The sequence below is a fragment of the Cervus canadensis genome, chromosome X (assembly GCF_019320065.1).
Source record: "Cervus canadensis isolate Bull #8, Minnesota chromosome X, ASM1932006v1, whole genome shotgun sequence".
Classification (NCBI taxonomy): Eukaryota; Metazoa; Chordata; class Mammalia; order Artiodactyla; family Cervidae; genus Cervus; species Cervus canadensis.
This window is the reverse complement of record NC_057419.1, coordinates 85,073,743-85,079,203: the sequence shown is the minus strand read 5'-3', so window position 1 is coordinate 85,079,203 and position 5,461 is coordinate 85,073,743. Positions and strand designations below refer to the sequence as shown.

The window sequence follows — 5,461 nt, the reverse complement described above, 5'->3', positions numbered from 1 at the left end:
AAGACATACAGATGGCTAACAAACACATGAAAAGATGCTCCACATCACTCATTATCAGAGAATTGCAAATCAAAACCATAATGAGGTACCATTACACGCCAGTCAGGATGGCTGCTATCCAAAAGTCTACAAGCAATAAATGCTGGAGAGGGTGTGGAGAAAAGGGAACCCTCTTACACTGTTGGTGGGAATGCAAACTAGTACAGCCACTGTGAAGAGCAGTGTGGAGATTTCTTAAAAAACTGGAAATAGAACTGTCATATGACCCAGCAATCCCAGTGCTGGTAATACATACCGAGGAAACCAGAATTGAGAGACACATGTACCCCAATGTTCATTGCAGCACTGTTTATAATAGCCGGGACATGGAAGCAACCTAGATGTCCATCGGCAGATGAAAGGATAAGGAAGCTGTGGTACATATACACCATGGAATATTACTCAGTCATTAAAAAGAATACTTCTGAATCAGTTCTAATGAGGTGGATGAAACTAGAGCCTACTATACAGAGTGAAGTAAGCCAGAAAGAAAAACATCAGTACAGTATTCTAACACATACATATGGAATTTAGAAAGATAGTAATGATAACCCTATATGTGAGGCAGTAAACGAGACACAGATGTATAGAACAGTCTTTTGGACTCTGGAAGAGGGCGAGGGTGAGATGATTTGGGAGAATCGCATTGAAACATGTATATTATCATATGTGAAATGGATCACCACTCCAGGTTTGATGCATGAGATGGGGTGCTTGGATCTGATGCACTGGGATGACCCAGAGGGATGGGCTGGGGAGGGAGCTGGGAGGGCAGTTCAGGTTGGGGTACACATGTACATGTGTAGCTAATTCATGTCAATGTACGGCGAAACCACTACAATATTTTGGAGTATTTAGCCTTCAATTAAAATGAATAAATGTACTAAATAAACAAATAAATTTAAAAATATAAATGAAATAAAATACAAAATACTGAATAAACGCTCACATGTATAATGTTTGAGGTAAATCAGAATTCATTGAAAATTGTATTCAAATAACATGCAATACTTAATCCCAAATGGTTAATTCATGACCACCTATATTATGGATTATAATTCACAAATGTTGTAACAGGAGTAAGAATATTGCCACTAGAAAAAATTTTCATGGTTTCTGTCACATATGAATCAATTTATTAAAAGTTATTTTAGCATAAATGTTTTCACATTTGTTTCATTATATACTTGACATTTCCAAATCCTAGCCTAGAATGACCTAGAGGTGATCCCAGCAGTGAGAATATCTGGTGCCACAAATGTTTATTCTTGCTCTTATTAGTGCCATATCATAGAGCATCATTAGAGGAAGAAATCTTCTTTAGGTCATAAATAGTTAGCGATGATAGAGTAATAGCTCACACTCTCCCCATTTTATATGTTATATATATTCTTAGTATAAAATTAAATTTTATAGAAACAATTATTTAAATAGAATGTCCAAAGTAATTAGATCTCTGAGTTTTCTTTCTAGGTATAACTGTTAAGAATGCTACATAATACTATATATGTCAGAGCTAGCATTTTTTGCTTTTTAATGAGCATGAAAGGATACTTTTTCAGTATCTTTGAATTTTTTTTGTACTTCCTATTCTTTATGTCAAAGGCAAAGACACCAGTACTGTAATTGTATTGAAAAACATGTTTAAATAGCATATTTTAAAAATCATAAATTACATTAAAATATAAATTGTTCTTTACTCGCTATCATTAACTCTTCACTTGGTCTTAGCCAAAGGCTGAGAAGCAAGAATATTAACTCTTGCTTTTGCAAAATAAAGTTCTTGAATAAGTATCTAACAGTGAATTTATGCACAAATATTTCCCCAAATAATCCAAAAGTATCATGAATGATTTTGTGTCAATAGTGACTTATCTGTTTTTGAGATGTGTATTAACATGTTTAACCGCAACAGTCTTTGCTTAACTAATACACCGGACAACATTTATTATTAATGATTCAGTATATTTAAAGAACTCATTATTTGAAGAACTTAACACACTTGCAGGGGGATCCCAGAACTTACAATAGTGGAAGTTTATAGTGTTGAATTATTAATTTTTAAATGGATTGAGCAATTTCTATTTCTCATAAGATGTATTCAAAAAAAGGGGTTAAAACTGAAGTGTGAAGATTTTGCCAAATGAGTTCTTACACAAAGCAGCTGTGTCCCAGTTTCCCACTCTAAATAAACACAGGCTTCCTGCTTTACAGAACAGCAATAGTTATTATCAAGTCCACTTCATTAGTACAAACAGGCCAAGATTATGGGATGAAAGGCATTGGCTACATTTATTGGTCGTTAATAATTCTGTATTATTTTCATAATGTCTTTGCCCATAGACCAAAAGACACTTTTTCTATCTTCCAAAAGGAGAATCTAAAAGTCTGATAGATTCTTCATTAAACTAAAGAAGTTAAAAGTCATATGAAGACAATGACCTTTTTCTGCTTTGAACTTTAGTAGATACTAAGTTCAGAGTATAAATCAAACTTTTAAGGAATAATAAAAATAGTCTCTCCTAACCCCCCAGAATTTTTTTTCCTTTCTAATTTCAAAAGGCAAATACAAATAATGCTTTTTGAAATATACTTTGCATCATAATACTGCTAGTGTGATAATGTTTTTCACCAAAATGTCATTGCTTCTTCATCAAGTATGTATGAACTATTTCAAAAATATGATAAAATATAAAAGACTAAAGTATTTAAAATCTTGGCATTTATGTGCATTCTGTCTTAGTTTCGGAGAGACTTGGGTGTTTAAAATATTTTACAATCACATGATGCAGAATATGTCACAGAGTTTTTAAATGAAAGACATTACAATTCATTTTATTAAAGTATATCAGTTAATATTAACAAATAAGTTTTAATTCTTTAAAAGTATTGCTGATAGACATGAAACAAAATTTATTCAGTGATATGATCCATGGGATTATTTTGGGATATTGTGATAATTCCAAGGATTTTCTTCTTATATTAGGCTTGAATTGCTATTTTCATCAAATACTACTTTTATTTTCATCAAATACTATTTTTAAAGAGGAAAGGAAGACTCTTTTTAGTGAGAATTCTTAAATGAACTGTAGTTAAATAATAATAATAATGTAAAATTAAACCTTAAATAATGTAAGGCTGATACCCTTATTTTGCTGAGGTCACACTAACATGATAATATTAAAAAAAAAAAAAAAAAACTCTTACACTCGTTGATTAATCAGAAATGCTGTAGCAACTGGAAGTCATTTCTCATTGAGGGTTGGTTGTCGGTATTGCAAGCTGTCAGCATGTATGTGCAGTGTTTTGAAATTTGAGAAATATCTGTACAATTATAGACAGTTTCACTGTGTGAAAATTTTGCTTCTTTGATCATTTTACTCTAAATGCAATCCTAGGTTGTTGATATTAAGAATGTGCTTAATTTAAAATCACTCTTTGTTAAGTTAGATAGCTTTTTCAATTTAGACTTTGCTATATAAGAATAAGACTCTTGGAAGTCTAAATTTAGATCTAATGTATGATTATGGAACTATGAATTGATCAAAGGACTTGTGTAGAGAAACAATTTATTAGCATAAAAAAGTAAATTGTTGTTGTTCAGTTGCTCAGTCATGTCCGACTCTTTGCAATCCCATGGACGGAAGTAAGCCAGGCTTCCCTGTTCTTCACTATCTCCTGGAGTTTGCTCAAATTCATGTGCACTGGGTCTGTGATGCCATCCAACCATCTCATCCGCTGTCATCCCCTTGTCCTTCTGCTCTCAATCTTTCTCAGCATCAGGGTCTTTTCCAATGAGTCAACTTTTTGCATCAGGTGGCCAGATATTGGAGCTTCAACTTCAGCATCAGTCTATCTACAAAATATTCCAGGGTTGATTTCCTTTAGGATTAACTGGCTTAATCTCCTTGCTGGACAAGGGACTCTCAATAGTCTTCAACACCACAATTCAAAAATGTCAATTCTTCAGCATTCAGCCTTCTTTATGGTCCAACTTTCATGACCATACATGACTACTGGAAAAATCATATACATATATATATATATATATACACACATACACACACACACACACACACACACACACACAGAGTATTTGTAGCTGTAAAGTATCCAACTCTAGTGTTTTCACAGTAAGCCTTCCAACCCTACCAATCTCCAGAGGCTTGCTTACTCATCTAATCACAAATTATTATCTTGGTGATGGTAAATTCACTCAATTTGTTCCCATTAAGTCTCAATGGTTATTAGAGAGGTGTCAGGTGACAATAGGATCACTTGTCTTATGATATTTACTTTTACTGTGTCCTTTTGCTACTCTGACTAATTCACTTCCATGAATAGATGGAAGGTGCCAATTTGTAACAGATTATTTTCAACAATATTAGTGGAACTTAAAATCAAACAAAACTCTAAATAAAAAGTGAAAATCTGAATTGAATATTTCAAATAATTTTACTATGCATTTGGACCACATTAAACCAAATTCTGAACTGTCAACCCATTGTGTGTTCTGTCATGCTAAGTCACTTCAGTTGTGTCTGACTCTGCGATCCTATGGATTGCAGCCCGCAAGACTCCTCTGTCCATGGGATTCTCCAGGCAATAATACTGGAGTGGGTTGCTGTGTCCCCTTCTAGGGGATCTTCCTGACCCAGGGATTGAACCCACCCCTCTTGTGTCTCCTACATTGGTAGGCGGGTTCTTTAGTACTAGTGCCACTTGGGAAGTACCATCAGTCCATTAGGTATGTCATAAATTTCAGTTATTCATTGGGAAAACTAAATGATGAACTAATAAGGACAGTATTTTTTTTTTTTTTTTGGCTGAAATAAATGTATTGGTTACAACTTGATATTCTCCTAAAGCATGACACTGAAAATCTTCTTGGTACAATTGGGAAGCTACTGAAAGAGCAAGGAAAGCAAATTTATAACAATATTTCATCCTTTTTCATGAGAGTTCAGCTTTGAAACTAATCAAATGATCTGTATAAGAACTCTATTGTGTGCAAATTTCTATCAGAGATTAAGAGATACATTAAATGAGACAATTTGACTGGAGATTTCTGTATAATGAGCATTCAATTCAAATTTGGAATAACACTAAGGAAAATGTCTATTAAATATGCATCTGTCTTCGCAATGATAAACGTCTGAGAATAAGAGGGAGCATCAATAGAGCACATTTAATCACATCTATGACATTGTAAAGGAGACAGGGATCAAGACCATCCCCATGGAAAAGAAATGCAAAAAGGCAAAATGGTTGTTTGAGGAGGCTTTACAAATAGCTGTGAAAGGAAGAGAGGCTAAAATCAAAGGAGAAAAGGAAAGATATTCCCATTTGAATGCAGAGTTCCAAAGAATAGCCAGGAGAGATAAGAAAGCCTTCCTCAGAGATCAATGCAAAGAAATAGAGG

The 5,461-nt window shown here is 33.8% G+C and overlaps 1 protein-coding gene across 1 annotated transcript in view; it reads right to left on the bottom strand.

Annotated features, from left to right (window-relative positions):
• PCDH11X (protocadherin 11 X-linked) overlaps nucleotides 1-5,461 on the bottom strand; it is a 985,621-nt gene that overhangs the window by 22,002 nt on the left and 958,158 nt on the right. The gene's annotated exons all lie outside the window — the stretch shown is intronic.